This window comes from Salvelinus fontinalis, chromosome 33, assembly GCF_029448725.1.
Source record: "Salvelinus fontinalis isolate EN_2023a chromosome 33, ASM2944872v1, whole genome shotgun sequence".
Taxonomy (NCBI): Eukaryota; Metazoa; Chordata; class Actinopteri; order Salmoniformes; family Salmonidae; genus Salvelinus; species Salvelinus fontinalis.
In genome coordinates, this window is record NC_074697.1 from 45262286 (window position 1) to 45279433 (window position 17148).

Here is a 17148-nt window from a genome sequence, read left to right on the forward strand (position 1 = left end):
CCGCGGAGAACTGTTGCACATTCAGCCGCTGCGTTCCTCCCACCGCCGTCACCTATCATGACCGATCGCCTCGCCCCCCCTCTAACCGACAGAGGTGTTTACGCAAGGAGAGAGAGAGAGTGAGAGAGAGAGGGATTGATAGGGAGGAGATGAGGGGATCGTTTAAGCTCTGTCGGCTGTGTCCTGGACCTCTGTCCGCTTCGCCGCAGCCCCTCTCTGAGATGAGTTTGATCCTGATCTCCTGGGACACCTCGCTCCCCTTCCTGCCCGCTCCACTCCGATCCTCTCGGAGCCCCTGCCGAGCGTGGCCGTGGTGACAGGAGGGGACACTGGTTGTTCCGGGGCGCAGCTTCCCCTGTGTGTCACTGGGAGCTGAGGAGAGGGGAGGAGGAGGAGAGGGGAGGAGGCGAGGGGAGGAGGAGGAGAGGGGAGGAGGAGGAGAGGGGAGGAGGAGGGGGTATTGTTTGGGGGACGAAAGATCTGGGGAGACTAGACAGAGACACAAATGGGATAGTGATGTTGAGGAGAGAGAGGGAGGGAAGGAGGGAGAGAGTGGTGAGGACGAGTGAGGATGGGGGGTAAGGGTAGTGGAAGTTGGTCCGTTTGGCCGTAGGGCACATCATGGTGAACTCACACAAACCCTACCTGACAGGGCAGGGGAGGTGGGACACTCACACACACACACACACACACACACACACACTCAGACAGACACATGTGCACACACACACACACAGTAGTCCCCAGCACATAACACCAGCTGCCTTATTGCTCATTGACATTTTCGCTCCCTCTCTGTCTCTCCGTCTCAGTTTCTCTGGGTGTCTCATATTCACAGACACCCATGTCTCTCTCTCTCTCTCTCTCTCCCCTGCACATCATTAACATATATATTATGCTCGGACAAGTAAATGTGGACACCGTGCACGCACACACCCGAGCTCTGTGATTTTGAAGCTGAAGAGATCTTCAGTCTTCCACCCCTCCTTCTCTCTACCTCTCAGCAGAGGGCATGTCTACCCCCCTCTCCTTCTCTCTACCTCTCTGCAGAGGGCATGTCTACCCCCTCTCCTTCTCTCTACCTCTCTGCAGAGGGCATGTCTACCCCTCTCCTTCTCTCTACCTCTCTGCAGAGGGCATGTCTACCCCCTCTCCTTCTCTCTACCTCTCTGCAGAGGGCATGTCTACCCCCTCTCCTTCTCTCTACCTCTCTGCAGAGGGCATGTCTACCCCCTCTCCTTCTCTCTACCTCTCTGCAGAGGGCATGTCTACCCCCTCTCCTTCTCTCTACCTCTCTGCAGAGGGCATGTCTACCCCCTCTCCTTCTCTCTACCTCTCTGCAGAGGGCATGTCTACCCCCCTCTCCTTCTCTCTACCTCTCAGCAGAGGGCATGTCTACCCCCTCTCCTTCTCTCTACCTCTCTGCAGAGGGCATGTCTACCCCCTCTCCTTCTCTCTACCTCTCTGCAGAGGGCATGTCTACCCCCCTCTCCTTCTCTCTACCTCTCTGCAGAGGGCATGTCTACCCCCTCTCCTTCTCTCTACCTCTCTGCAGAGGGCATGTCTACCCCCCTCTCCTTCTCTCTACCTCTCTGCAGAGGGCATGTCTACCCCCCTCTCCTTCTCTCTACCTCTCTGCAGAGGGCATGTCTACCCCCCTCTCCTTCTCTCTACCTCTCAGCAGAGGGCATGTCTACCCCCCTCTCCTTCTCTCTACCTCTCTGCAGAGGGCATGTCTACCCCCCTCTCCTTCTCTCTACCTCTCTGCAGAGGGCATGTCTACCCCCCTCTCCTTCTCTCTACCTCTCTGCAGAGGGCATGTCTACCCCCCTCTCCTTCTCTCTACCTCTCTGCAGAGGGCATGTCTACCCCCCTCTCCTTCTCTCTACCTCTCAGCAGAGGGCATGTCTACCCCCCTCTCCTTCTCTCTACCTCTCTGCAGAGGGCATGTCTACCCCCCTCTCCTTCTCTCTACCTCTCTGCAGAGGGCATGTCTACCCCCCTCTCCTTCTCTCTACCTCTCTGCAGAGGGCATGTCTACCCCCCTCTCCTTCTCTCTACCTCTCTGCAGAGGGCATGTCTACCCCCCTCTCCTTCTCTCTACCTCTCTGCAGAGGGCATGTCTACCCCCCTCTCCTTCTCTCTACCTCTCAGCAGAGGGCATGTCTACCCCCCTCTCCTTCTCTCTACCTCTCAGCAGAGGGCATGTCTACCCCCCTCTCCTTCTCTCTACCTCTCTGCAGAGGGCATGTCTACCCCCCTCTCCTTCTCTCTACCTCTCAGCAGAGGGCATGTCTACCCCCTCTCCTTCTCTCTACCTCTCTGCAGAGGGCATGTCTACCCCCCTCTCCTTCTCTCTACCTCTCAGCAGAGGGCATGTCTACCCCCCTCTCCTTCTCTCTACCTCTCAGCAGAGGGCATGTCTACCCCCTCTCCTTCTCTCTACCTCTCTGCAGAGGGCATGTCTACCCCCCTCTCCTTCTCTCTACCTCTCTGCAGAGGGCATGTCTACCCCCTCTCCTTCTCTCTACCTCTCAGCAGAGGGCATGTCTACCCCCCTCTCCTTCTCTCTACCTCTCAGCAGAGGGCATGTCTACCCCCCTCTCCTTCTCTCTACCTCTCAGCAGAGGGCATGTCTACCCCCTCTCCTTCTCTCTACCTCTCAGCAGAGGGCATGTCTACCCCCTCTCCTTCTCTCTACCTCTCTGCAGAGGGCATGTCTACCCCCCTCTCCTTCTCTCTACCTCTCAGCAGAGGGCATGTCTACCCCCCTCTCCTTCTCTCTACCTCTCTGCAGAGGGCATGTCTACCCCCTCTCCTTCTCTCTACCTCTCTGCAGAGGGCATGTCTACCCCCCTCTCCTTCTCTCTACCTCTCTGCAGAGGGCATGTCTACCCCCTCTCCTTCTCTCTACCTCTCTGCAGAGGGCATGTCTACCCCCCTCTCCTTCTCTCTACCTCTCTGCAGAGGGCATGTCTACCCCCCTCTCCTTCTCTCTACCTCTCAGCAGAGGGCATGTCTACCCCCTCTCCTTCTCTCTACCTCTCAGCAGAGGGCATGTCTACCCCCCTCTCCTTCTCTCTACCTCTCAGCAGAGGGCATGTCTACCCCCTCTCCTTCTCTCTACCTCTCAGCAGAGGGCATGTCTACCCCCCTCTCCTTCTCTCTACCTCTCAGCAGAGGGCATGTCTACCCCCCTCTCCTTCTCTCTACCTCTCAGCAGAGGGCATGTCTACCCCCTCTCCTTCTCTCTACCTCTCAGCAGAGGGCATGTCTACCCCCCTCTCCTTCTCTCTACCTCTCTGCAGAGGGCATGTCTACCCCCCTCTCCTTCTCTCTACCTCTCAGCAGAGGGCATGTCTACCCCCTCTCCTTCTCTCTACCTCTCTGCAGAGGGCATGTCTACCCCCCTCTCCTTCTCTCTACCTCTCAGCAGAGGGCATGTCTACCCCCTCTCCTTCTCTCTACCTCTCAGCAGAGGGCATGTCTACCCCCTCTCCTTCTCTCTACCTCTCAGCAGAGGGCATGTCTACCCCCCTCTCCTTCTCTCTACCTCTCAGCAGAGGGCATGTCTACCCCCTCTCCTTCTCTCTACCTCTCTGCAGAGGGCATGTCTACCCCCCTCTCCTTCTCTCTACCTCTCAGCAGAGGGCATGTCTACCCCCTCTCCTTCTCTCTACCTCTCAGCAGAGGGCATGTCTACCCCCCTCTCCTTCTCTCTACCTCTCAGCAGAGGGCATGTCTACCCCCCTCTCCTTCTCTCTACCTCTCTGCAGAGGGCATGTCTACCCCCCTCTCCTTCTCTCTACCTCTCAGCAGAGGGCATGTCTACCCCCTCTCCTTCTCTCTACCTCTCTGCAGAGGGCATGTCTACCCCCCTCTCCTTCTCTCTACCTCTCTGCAGAGGGCATGTCTACCCCCTCTCCTTCTCTCTACCTCTCTGCAGAGGGCATGTCTACCCCCCTCTCCTTCTCTCTACCTCTCTGCAGAGGGCATGTCTACCCCCCTCTCCTTCTCTCTACCTCTCTGCAGAGGGCATGTCTACCCCCCTCCTTCTCTCTACCTCTCTGCAGAGGGCATGTCTACCCCCCTCTCCTTCTCTCTACCTCTCAGCAGAGGGCATGTCTACCCCCTCTCCTTCTCTCTACCTCTCAGCAGAGGGCATGTCTACCCCCCTCTCCTTCTCTCTACCTCTCAGCAGAGGGCATGTCTACCCCCTCTCCTTCTCTCTACCTCTCTGCAGAGGGCATGTCTACCCCCCTCTCCTTCTCTCTACCTCTCAGCAGAGGGCATGTCTACCCCCCTCTCCTTCTCTCTACCTCTCAGCAGAGGGCATGTCTACCCCCTCTCCTTCTCTCTACCTCTCTGCAGAGGGCATGTCTACCCCCCTCTCCTTCTCTCTACCTCTCAGCAGAGGGCATGTCTACCACCCTCTCTTTCTCTCTACCTCTCTGCAGAGGGCATGTCTACCCCCCTCTCCTTCTCTCTACCTCTCAGCAGAGGGCATGTCTACCCCCCTCTCCTTCTCTCTACCTCTCAGCAGAGGGCATGTCTACCCCCCTCTCCTTCTCTCTACCTCTCTGCAGAGGGCATGTCTACCCCCCTCTCCTTCTCTCTACCTCTCAGCAGAGGGCATGTCTACCCCCTCTCCTTCACTCTACCTCTCTGCAGAGGGCATGTCTACCCCCCTCTCCTTCTCTCTACCTCTCAGCAGAGGGCATGTCTACCCCCCTCTCCTTCTCTCTACCTCTCTGCAGAGGGCATGTCTACCCCCTCTCCTTCTCTCTACCTCTCAGCAGAGGGCATGTCTACCCCCCTCTCCTTCTCTCTACCTCTCAGCAGAGGGCATGTCTACCCCCCTCTCCTTCTCTCTACCTCTCAGCAGAGGGCATGTCTACCCCCTCTCCTTCTCTCTACCTCTCAGCAGAGGGCATGTCTACCCCCTCTCCTTCTCTCTACCTCTCAGCAGAGGGCATGTCTACCCCCCTCTCCTTCTCTCTACCTCTCAGCAGAGGGCATGTCTACCCCCTCTCCTTCTCTCTACCTCTCTGCAGAGGGCATGTCTACCCCCTCTCCTTCTCTCTACCTCTCTGCAGAGGGCATGTCTACCCCCCTCTCCTTCTCTCTACCTCTCAGCAGAGGGCATGTCTACCCCCCTCTCCTTCTCTCTACCTCTCAGCAGAGGGCATGTCTACCCCCTCTCCTTCTCTCTACCTCTCAGCAGAGGGCATGTCTACCCCCCTCTCCTTCTCTCTACCTCTCAGCAGAGGGCATGTCTACCCCCTCTCCTTCTCTCTACCTCTCAGCAGAGGGCATGTCTACCCCCCTCTCCTTCTCTCTACCTCTCAGCAGAGGGCATGTCTACCCCCCTCTCCTTCTCTCTACCTCTCAGCAGAGGGCATGTCTACCCCCCTCTCCTTCTCTCTACCTCTCAGCAGAGGGCATGTCTACCCCCCTCTCCTTCTCTCTACCTCTCTGCAGAGGGCATGTCTACCCCCTCTCCTTCACTCTACCTCTCTGCAGAGGGCATGTCTACCCCCCTCTCCTTCTCTCTACCTCTCAGCAGAGGGCATGTCTACCCCCCTCTCCTTCTCTCTACCTCTCTGCAGAGGGCATGTCTACCCCCCTCTCCTTCTCTCTACCTCTCTGCAGAGGGCATGTCTACCCCCTCTCCTTCTCTCTACCTCTCTGCAGAGGGCATGTCTACCCCCCTCTCCTTCTCTCTACCTCTCAGCAGAGGGCATGTCTACCCCCCTCTCCTTCTCTCTACCTCTCAGCAGAGGGCATGTCTACCCCCTCTCCTTCTCTCTACCTCTCAGCAGAGGGCATGTCTACCCCCTCTCCTTCTCTCTACCTCTCTGCAGAGGGCATGTCTACCCCCCTCTCCTTCTCTCTACCTCTCAGCAGAGGGCATGTCTACCCCCTCTCCTTCTCTCTACCTCTCTGCAGAGGGCATGTCTACCCCCCTCTCCTTCTCTCTACCTCTCTGCAGAGGGCATGTCTACCCCCTCTCCTTCTCTCTACCTCTCAGCAGAGGGCATGTCTACCCCCTCTCCTTCTCTCTACCTCTCTGCAGAGGGCATGTCTACCCCCCTCTCCTTCTCTCTACCTCTCTGCAGAGGGCATGTCTACCCCCCTCTCCTTCTCTCTACCTCTCAGCAGAGGGCATGTCTACCCCCTCTCCTTCTCTCTACCTCTCTGCAGAGGGCATGTCTACCCCCCTCTCCTTCTCTCTACCTCTCTGCAGAGGGCATGTCTACCCCCTCTCCTTCTCTCTACCTCTCTGCAGAGGGCATGTCTACCCCCCTCTCCTTCTCTCTACCTCTCAGCAGAGGGCATGTCTACCCCCCTCTCCTTCTCTCTACCTCTCAGCAGAGGGCATGTCTACCCCCCTCTCCTTCTCTCTACCTCTCTGCAGAGGGCATGTCTACCCCCCTCTCCTTCTCTCTACCTCTCAGCAGAGGGCATGTCTACCCCCTCTCCTTCTCTCTACCTCTCTGCAGAGGGCATGTCTACCCCCTCTCCTTCTCTCTACCTCTCAGCAGAGGGCATGTCTACCCCCTCTCCTTCTCTCTACCTCTCAGCAGAGGGCATGTCTACCCCCCTCTCCTTCTCTCTACCTCTCAGCAGAGGGCATGTCTACCCCCTCTCCTTCTCTCTACCTCTCTGCAGAGGGCATGTCTACCCCCCTCTCCTTCTCTCTACCTCTCTGCAGAGGGCATGTCTACCCCCTCTCCTTCTCTCTACCTCTCTGCAGAGGGCATGTCTACCCCCCTCTCCTTCTCTCTACCTCTCAGCAGAGGGCATGTCTACCCCCTCTCCTTCTCTCTACCTCTCTGCAGAGGGCATGTCTACCCCCTCTCCTTCTCTCTACCTCTCTGCAGAGGGCATGTCTACCCCCTCTCCTTCTCTCTACCTCTCTGCAGAGGGCATGTCTACCCCCCTCTCCTTCTCTCTACCTCTCTGCAGAGGGCATGTCTACCCCCCTCTCCTTCTCTCTACCTCTCAGCAGAGGGCATGTCTACCCCCCTCTCCTTCTCTCTACCTCTCAGCAGAGGGCATGTCTACCCCCCTCTCCTTCTCTCTACCTCTCTGCAGAGGGCATGTCTACCCCCCTCTCCTTCTCTCTACCTCTCAGCAGAGGGCATGTCTACCCCCTCTCCTTCTCTCTACCTCTCAGCAGAGGGCATGTCTACCCCCCTCTCCTTCTCTCTACCTCTCAGCAGAGGGCATGTCTACCCCCTCTCCTTCTCTCTACCTCTCTGCAGAGGGCATGTCTACCCCCCTCTCCTTCTCTCTACCTCTCAGCAGAGGGCATGTCTACCCCCTCTCCTTCTCTCTACCTCTCTGCAGAGGGCATGTCTACCCCCCTCTCCTTCTCTCTACCTCTCAGCAGAGGGCATGTCTACCCCCCTCTCCTTCTCTCTACCTCTCAGCAGAGGGCATGTCTACCCCCCTCTCCTTCTCTCTACCTCTCAGCAGAGGGCATGTCTACCCCCTCTCCTTCTCTCTACCTCTCAGCAGAGGGCATGTCTACCCCCTCTCCTTCTCTCTACCTCTCAGCAGAGGGCATGTCTACCCCCCTCTCCTTCTCTCTACCTCTCAGCAGAGGGCATGTCTACCCCCTCTCCTTCTCTCTACCTCTCTGCAGAGGGCATGTCTACCCCCTCTCCTTCTCTCTACCTCTCTGCAGAGGGCATGTCTACCCCCCCTCCTTCTCTCTACCTCTCAGCAGAGGGCATGTCTACCCCCCTCTCCTTCTCTCTACCTCTCAGCAGAGGGCATGTCTACCCCCTCTCCTTCTCTCTACCTCTCAGCAGAGGGCATGTCTACCCCCCCTCTCCTTCTCTCTACCTCTCAGCAGAGGGCATGTCTACCCCTCTCCTTCTCTCTACCTCTCAGCAGAGGGCATGTCTACCCCCCTCTCCTTCTCTCTACCTCTCAGCAGAGGGCATGTCTACCCCCCTCTCCTTCTCTCTACCTCTCAGCAGAGGGCATGTCTACCCCCCTCTCCTTCTCTCTACCTCTCTGCAGAGGGCATGTCTACCCCCTCTCCTTCTCTCTACCTCTCAGCAGAGGGCATGTCTACCCCCTCTCCTTCTCTCTACCTCTCTGCAGAGGGCATGTCTACCCCCCTCCTTCTCTCTACCTCTCAGCAGAGGGCATGTCTACCCCTCTCCTTCTCTCTACCTCTCTGCAGAGGGCATGTCTACCCCCCTCTCCTTCACTCTACCTCTCTGCAGAGGGCATGTCTACCCCCTCTCCTTCTCTCTACCTCTCAGCAGAGGGCATGTCTACCCCCTCTCCTTCTCTCTACCTCTCTGCAGAGGGCATGTCTACCCCCCTCTCCTTCTCTCTACCTCTCTGCAGAGGGCATGTCTACCCCCTCTCCTTCTCTCTACCTCTCTGCAGAGGGCATGTCTACCCCCTCTCCTTCTCTCTACCTCTCTGCAGAGGGCATGTCTACCCCCCTCTCCTTCTCTCTACCTCTCTGCAGAGGGCATGTCTACCCCCTCTCCTTCTCTCTACCTCTCAGCAGAGGGCATGTCTACCCCTCTCCTTCTCTCTACCTCTCTGCAGAGGGCATGTCTACCCCTCTCCTTCTCTCTACCTCTCTGCAGAGGGCATGTCTACCCCCCTCTCCTTCACTCTACCTCTCAGCAGAGGGCATGTCTACCCCCTCTCCTTCTCTCTACCTCTCAGCAGAAGGCATGTCTACCCCTCTCCTTCTCTCTACCTCTCAGCAGAGGGCATGTCTACCCCCCTCTCCTTCTCTCTACCTCTCAGCAGAGGGCATGTCTACCCCTCTCCTTCTCTCTACCTCTCAGCAGAGGGCATGTCTACCCCCTCTCCTTCTCTCTACCTCTCTGCAGAGGGCATGTCTACCCCTCTCCTTCTCTCTACCTCTCAGCAGAGGGCATGTCTACCCCCCTCTCCTTCTCTCTACCTCTCAGCAGAGGGCATGTCTACCCCCTCTCCTTCTCTCTACCTCTCTGCAGAGGGCATGTGTACCCCCTCTCCTTCTCTCTACCTCTCTGCAGAGGGCATGTCTACCCCCTCTCCTTCTCTCTACCTCTCTGCAGAGGGCATGTCTACCCCCTCTCCTTCTCTCTACCTCTCAGCAGAGGGCATGTCTACCCCCTCTCCTTCTCTCTACCTCTCAGCAGAGGGCATGTCTACCCCCCTCTCCTTCTCTCTACCTCTCAGCAGAGGGCATGTCTACCCCCTCTCCTTCTCTCTACCTCTCAGCAGAGGGCATGTCTACCCCCTCCTTCTCTCTACCTCTCAGCAGAGGGCATGTCTACCCCCTCTCCTTCTCTCTACCTCTCAGCAGAGGGCATGTCTACCCCCTCTCCTTCTCTCTACCTCTCAGCAGAGGGCATGTCTACCCCCCTCTCCTTCTCTCTACCTCTCAGCAGAGGGCATGTCTACCCCCCTCTCCTTCTCTCTACCTCTCTGCAGAGGGCATGTCTACCCCCCTCTCCTTCTCTCTACCTCTCAGCAGAGGGCATGTCTACCCCCTCTCCTTCTCTCTACCTCTCAGCAGAGGGCATGTCTACCCCCTCTCCTTCTCTCTACCTCTCAGCAGAGGGCATGTCTACCCCCCTCTCCTTCTCTCTACCTCTCTGCAGAGGGCATGTCTACCCCCTCTCCTTCTCTCTACCTCTCAGCAGAGGGCATGTCTACCCCCTCTCCTTCTCTCTACCTCTCAGCAGAGGGCATGTCTACCCCCCTCTCCTTCTCTCTACCTCTCAGCAGAGGGCATGTCTACCCCCCTCTCCTTCTCTCTACCTCTCAGCAGAGGGCATGTCTACCCCCTCTCCTTCTCTCTACCTCTCAGCAGAGGGCATGTCTACCCCCCTCTCCTTCTCTCTACCTCTCAGCAGAGGGCATGTCTACCCCCTCTCCTTCTCTCTACCTCTCAGCAGAGGGCATGTCTACCCCCTCTCCTTCTCTCTACCTCTCTGCAGAGGGCATGTCTACCCCCTCTCCTTCTCTCTACCTCTCAGCAGAGGACATGTCTACCCCCCTCTCCTTCTCTCTACCTCTCAGCAGAGGGCATGTCTACCCCCTCCTTCTCTCTACCTCTCAGCAGAGGGCATGTCTACCCCCCTCTCCTTCTCTCTACCTCTCAGCAGAGGGCATGTCTACCCCCTCTCCTTCTCTCTACCTCTCTGCAGAGGGCATGTCTACCCCCTCCTTCTCTCTACCTCTCAGCAGAGGGCATGTCTACCCCCTCTCCTTCTCTCTACCTCTCTGCAGAGGGCATGTCTACCCCCCTCTCCTTCTCTCTACCTCTCTGCAGAGGGCATGTCTACCCCCCTCTCCTTCTCTCTACCTCTCAGCAGAGGGCATGTCTACCCCCCTCTCCTTCTCTCTACCTCTCTGCAGAGGGCATGTCTACCCCCTCTCCTTCTCTCTACCTCTCAGCAGAGGGCATGTCTACCCCCTCCTTCTCTCTACCTCTCTGCAGAGGGCATGTCTACCCCCTCTCCTTCTCTCTACCTCTCTGCAGAGGGCATGTCTACCCCCTCCTTCTCTCTACCTCTCAGCAGAGGGCATGTCTACCCCCTCTCCTTCTCTCTACCTCTCTGCAGAGGGCATGTCTACCCCCTCTCCTTCTCTCTACCTCTCTGCAGAGGGCATGTCTACCCCCTCTCCTTCTCTCTACCTCTCAGCAGAGGGCATGTCTACCCCCCTCTCCTTCTCTCTACCTCTCTGCAGAGGGCATGTCTACCCCCTCTCCTTCTCTCTACCTCTCTGCAGAGGGCATGTCTACCCCCTCTCCTTCTCTCTACCTCTCAGCAGAGGGCATGTCTACCCCTCTCCTTCTCTCTACCTCTCTGCAGAGGGCATGTCTACCCCCTCCTTCTCTCTACCTCTCAGCAGAGGGCATGTCTACCCCTCTCCTTCTCTCTACCTCTCTGCAGAGGGCATGTCTACCCCTCTCCTTCTCTCTACCTCTCTGCAGAGGGCATGTCTACCCCCTCTCCTTCTCTCTACCTCTCAGCAGAGGGCATGTCTACCCCCTCTCCTTCTCTCTACCTCTCAGCAGAGGGCATGTCTACCCCCTCTCCTTCTCTCTACCTCTCTGCAGAGGGCATGTCTACCCCCTCTCCTTCTCTCTACCTCTCAGCAGAGGGCATGTCTACCCCTCTCCTTCTCTCTACCTCTCTGCAGAGGGCATGTCTACCCCCTCTCCTTCTCTCTACCTCTCAGCAGAGGGCATGTCTACCCCTCTCCTTCTCTCTACCTCTCTGCAGAGGGCATGTCTACCCCTCTCCTTCTCTCTACCTCTCTGCAGAGGGCATGTCTACCCCCTCTCCTTCTCTCTACCTCTCAGCAGAGGGCATGTCTACCCCCTCTCCTTCTCTCTACCTCTCTGCAGAGGGCATGTCTACCCCCTCTCCTTCTCTCTACCTCTCTGCAGAGGGCATGTCTACCCCCCTCCTTCTCTCTACCTCTCAGCAGAGGGCATGTCTACCCCCTCTCCTTCTCTCTACCTCTCTGCAGAGGGCATGTCTACCCCTCTCCTTCTCTCTACCTCTCTGCAGAGGGCATGTCTACCCCCCTCTCCTTCTCTCTACCTCTCAGCAGAGGGCATGTCTACCCCCCTCTCCTTCTCTCTACCTCTCTGCAGAGGGCATGTCTACCCCCTCTCCTTCTCTCTACCTCTCTGCAGAGGGCATGTCTACCCCCTCTCCTTCTCTCTACCTCTCAGCAGAGGGCATGTCTACCCCCTCTCCTTCTCTCTACCTCTCTGCAGAGGGCATGTCTACCCCCCTCCTTCTCTCTACCTCTCAGCAGAGGGCATGTCTACCCCCTCTCCTTCTCTCTACCTCTCTGCAGAGGGCATGTCTACCCCCTCTCCTTCTCTCTACCTCTCTGCAGAGGGCATGTCTACCCCCTCTCCTTCTCTCTACCTCTCAGCAGAGGGCATGTCTACCCCCTCTCCTTCTCTCTACCTCTCAGCAGAGGGCATGTCTACCCCCTCTCCTTCTCTCTACCTCTCTGCAGAGGGCATGTCTACCCCCTCTCCTTCTCTCTACCTCTCAGCAGAGGGCATGTCTACCCCCTCTCCTTCTCTCTACCTCTCTGCAGAGGGCATGTCTACCCCCTCTCCTTCTCTCTACCTCTCAGCAGAGGGCATGTCTACCCCCTCTCCTTCTCTCTACCTCTCTGCAGAGGGCATGTCTACCCCTCTCCTTCTCTCTACCTCTCTGCAGAGGGCATGTCTACCCCCTCTCCTTCTCTCTACCTCTCAGCAGAGGGCATGTCTACCCCCTCTCCTTCTCTCTACCTCTCAGCAGAGGGCATGTCTACCCCCTCTCCTTCTCTCTACCTCTCTGCAGAGGGCATGTCTACCCCCTCTCCTTCTCTCTACCTCTCTGCAGAGGGCATGTCTACCCCCCTCTCCTTCTCTCTACCTCTCTGCAGAGGGCATGTCTACCCCCTCTCCTTCTCTCTACCTCTCTGCAGAGGGCATGTGTACCCCCCTCCTTCTCTCTACCGCTCTGCAGAGGGCATGTCTACCCCCCTCTCCTTCTCTCTACCTCTCTGCAGAGGGCATGTCTACCCCCTCTCCTTCTCTCTACCTCTCTGCAGAGGGCATGTCTACACCCCTCTCCTTCTCTCTACCTCTCTGCAGAGGGCATGTCTACCCCCTCTCCTTCTCTCTACCTCTCTGCAGAGGGCATGTCTACACCCATCTCCTTCTCTCTACCTCTATGCAGAGGGCATGTGTACCCCCCCTCCTTCTCTCTACCTCTCAGCAGAGGGCATGTCTACCCCCCTCTCCTTCTCTCTACCTCTCTGCAGAGGGCATGTCTACCCCCTCTCCTTCTCTCTACCTCTCAGCAGAGGGCATGTCTACCCCCTCTCCTTCTCTCTACCTCTCTGCAGAGGGCATGTCTACCCCCCTCTCCTTCTCTCTACCTCTCAGCAGAGGGCATGTCTACCCCCTCTCCTTCTCTCTACCTCTCTGCAGAGGGCATGTCTACCCCCTCTCCTTCTCTCTACCTCTCAGCAGAGGGCATGTCTACCCCCTCTCCTTCTCTCTACCTCTCTGCAGAGGGCATGTCTACCCCCTCTCCTTCTCTCTACCTCTCAGCAGAGGGCATGTCTACCCCTCTCCTTCTCTCTACCTCTCTGCAGAGGGCATGTCTACCCCTCTCCTTCTCTCTACCTCTCAGCAGAGGGCATGTCTACCCCCCCCCCTCCTTCTCTCTACCTCTCAGCAGAGGGCATGTCTACCCCCCTCTCCTTCTCTCTACCTCTCAGCAGAGGGCATGTCTACCCCCCCCTCCTTCTCTCTACCTCTCAGCAGAGGGCATGTCTACCCCCTCTCCTTCTCTCTACCTCTCAGCAGAGGGCATGTCTACCCCCCTCTCCTTCTCTCTACCTCTCATCAGAGGGCATGTCTACCCCCTCTCCTTCTCTCTACCTCTCAGCAGAGGGCATGTCTACCCCCCCCTCCTTCTCTCTACCTCTCTGCAGAGGGCATGTCTACCCCTCTCCTTCTCTCTACCTCTCTGCAGAGGGCATGTCTACCCCCTCTCCTTCTCTCTACCTCTCAGCAGAGGGCATGTCTACCCCCCCTCCTTCTCTCTACCTCTCAGCAGAGGGCATGTCTACCCCCCTCTCCTTCTCTCTACCTCTCTGCAGAGGGCATGTCTACCCCCCTCTCCTTCTCTCTACCTCTCTGCAGAGGGCATGTCTACCCCCCTCTCCTTCTCTCTACCTCTCAGCAGAGGGCATGTCTACCCCCCTCTCCTTCTCTCTACCTCTCAGCAGAGGGCATGTCTACCCCCTCTCCTTCTCTCTACCTCTCAGCAGAGGGCATGTCTACCCCCCTCTCCTTCTCTCTACCTCTCATGCAGAGGGCATGTCTACCCCCTCTCCTTCTCTCTACCTCTCAGCAGAGGGCATGTCTACCCCCCCCCCTCCTTCTCTCTACCTCTCTGCAGAGGGCATGTCTACCCCCTCTCCTTCTCTCTACCTCTCTGCAGAGGGCATGTCTACCACCCTCCCCTTCTCTCTACCTCTCAGCAGAGGGCATGTCTACCACCCTCTCCTCTCTACCTCTCAGCAGAGGGCATGTCTTCACCCCTCTCCTTCTCTCTACCTTTCAGCAGAGGGCATGTCTACCCCCCTCTCCTTCTCTCTACCTCTCTGCAGAGGGCATGTCTACCCCCCTCTCCTTCTCTCTACCTCTCTGCAGAGGTTATGTCTACCCCCTCCCCTTCTCTCTACCTCTCAGCAGAGGGCATGTCTACCCCCCTCTCCTTCACTCTACCTCTCTGCAGAGGGCATGTCTACCCCCCTCTCCTTCTCTCTACCTCTCTGCAGAGGGCATGTCTACCCCCCTCTCCTTCTCTCTACCTCTCAGCAGAGGGCATGTCTACCCCCCTCTCCTTCTCTCTACCTCTCTGCAGAGGGCATGTCTACCCCCTCTCCTTCTCTCTACCTCTCTGCAGAGGGCATGTCTACCCCCTCTCCTTCTCTCTACCTCTCTGCAGAGGGCATGTCTACCCCCCTCTCCTTCTCTCTACCTCTCAGCAGAGGGCATGTCTACCCCCCTCTCCTTCTCTCTACCTCTCTGCAGAGGGCATGTCTACCCCCTCTCCTTCTCTCTACCTCTCTGCAGAGGGCATGTCTACCCCCCTCTCCTTCTCTCTACCTCTCAGCAGAGGGCATGTCTACCCCCCTCTCCTTCTCTCTACCTCTCTGCAGAGGGCATGTCTACCCCCTCTCCTTCTCTCTACCTCTCAGCAGAGGGCATGTCTACCCCCCTCTCCTTCTCTCTACCTCTCAGCAGAGGGCATGTCTACCCCCCTCTCCTTCTCTCTACCTCTCAGCAGAGGGCATGTCTACCCCCTCTCCTTCACTCTACCTCTCTGCAGAGGGCATGTCTACCCCCCTCTCCTTCTCTCTACCTCTCAGCAGAGGGCATGTCTACCCCCCCTCCTTCTCTCTACCTCTCAACAGAGGGCGTGTCTACCCCCTTTCCTCTCTATCTCTCTGCAAAGGGCATGTCTACCCCCCTCTCCTTCTCTCTACCTCTCAGCAGAGGGCATGTCTACCCCCTCTCCTTCTCTCTACCTCTCTGCAGAGGGCATGTCTACCCCCCTCTCCTTCTCTCTACCTCTCAGCAGAGGGCATGTCTACCCCCCTCTCCTTCTCTCTACCTCTCTGCAGAGGGCATGTCTACCCCCTCTCCTTCTCTCTACCTCTCTGCAGAGGGCATGTCTACCCCCCTCTCCTTCTCTCTACCTCTCAGCAGAGGGCATGTCTACCCCCCTCTCCTTCTCTCTACCTCTCTGCAGAGGGCATGTCTACCCCCTCTCCTTCTCTCTACCTCTCAGCAGAGGGCATGTCTACCCCCCTCTCCTTCTCTCTACCTCTCAGCAGAGGGCATGTCTACCCCCCTCTCCTTCTCTCTACCTCTCAGCAGAGGGCATGTCTACCCCCTCTCCTTCACTCTACCTCTCTGCAGAGGGCATGTCTACCCCCCTCTCCTTCTCTCTACCTCTCAGCAGAGGGCATGTCTACCCCCCCTCCTTCTCTCTACCTCTCAACAGAGGGCGTGTCTACCCCCTCTCCTCTCTATCTCTCTGCAAAGGGCATGTCTACCCCCCTCTCCTTCTCTCTACCTCTCAGCAGAGGGCATGTCTACCCCCTCTCCTTCACTCTACCTCTCTGCAGAGGGCATGTCTACCCCCCTCTCCTTCTCTCTACCTCTCAGCAGAGGGCATGTCTACCCCCTCTCCTTCTCTCTACCTCTCTGCAGAGGGCATGTCTACCCCCCTCTCCTTCTCTCTACCTCTCAGCAGAGGGCATGTCTACCCCCCCTCCTTCTCTCTACCTCTCAGAAGAGGTCATGTCTACCCCCCTCTCCTTCTCTCTACCTCTCAGCAGAGGGCATGTCTACCCCCCTCCTTCTCTCTACCTCTCTGCAGAGGGCATGTGTACCCCCCCCTCCTTCTCTCTACCGCTCTGCAGAGGGCATGTCTACCCCCTCTCCTTCACTCTACCGCTCTGCAGAGGGCATGTCTACCCCCTATCCTTCTCTCTACCTCTCTGCAGAGGGCATGTCTACCCCCCTCTCCTTCTCTCTACCTCTCTGCAGAGGGCATGTCTACCCCCCCCCCCTCTCCTTCTCTCTACCTCTCAGCAGAGGGCATGTCTACCCCCCCCTCCTTCTCTCTACCTCTCAGCAGAGGGCATGTCTACCACCCTCTCCTTCTCTCTACCTCTCATCAGAGGGCATGTCTACCCCTCTCCTTCTCTCTACCTCTCTGCAGAGGGCATGTCTACCCCCCTCTCCTTCTCTCTACCTCTCTGCAGAGGGCATGTCTCCCCCCCTCCTTCTCTCTACCACTCTGCAGAGGGCATGTCTACCCCCTCTCCTTCACTCTACCTACATTTACATTTACATTTAAGTCATTTAGCAGACGCTCTTATCCAGAGCGACTTACAAATTGGTGCATTCACCTTATGACATCCAGTGGAACAGCCACTTTACAATAGTGCATCTAAATCTTTTAAGGGGGGGGGGGGGGGGCAGAAGGATTGCTTTATCCTATCCTAGGTATTCCTTGAAGAGGTGGGGTTTCAGGTGTCTCCGGAAGGTGGTGATTGACTCCGCTGTCCTGGCGTCGTGAGGGAGTTTGTTCCACCATTGGGGTGCCAGAGCAGCGAACAGTTTTGACTGGGCTGAGCGGGAACTGTACTTCCTCAGTGGTAGGGAGGCGAGCAGGCCAGAGGTGGATGAACGCAGTGCCCTTGTTTGGGTGTAGGGCCTGATCAGAGCCTGAAGGTACTGAGGTGCCGTTCCCCTCACAGCTCCGTAGGCAAGCACCATGGTCTTGTAGCGGATGCGAGCTTCAACTGGAAGCCATTGGAGAGAGCGGAGGAGCGGGGTGACGTGAGAGAACTTGGGAAGGTTGAACACCAGACGGGCTGCGGCGTTCTGGATGAGTTGTAGGGGTTTAATGGCACAGGCAGGGAGCCCAGCCAACAGCGAGTTGCAGTAATCCAGACGGGAGATGACAAGGGCCTGGATTAGGACCTGCGCCGCTTCCTGTGTGAGGCAGGGTCGTACTCTGCGGATGTTGTAGAGCATGAACCTACAGGAACGGGCCACCG

At 57.4% G+C, this 17148-nt stretch overlaps 1 protein-coding gene across 1 annotated transcript in view; it reads left to right on the forward strand.

Moving 5' to 3' along the window:
• The window catches only part of LOC129831616 (cell adhesion molecule DSCAML1-like), a gene marked incomplete at its 5' end in the record, with an annotated part of 114128 nt that overhangs the window by 1203 nt on the left and 95777 nt on the right, over positions 1–17148 (forward strand). The gene's annotated exons all lie outside the window — the stretch shown is intronic.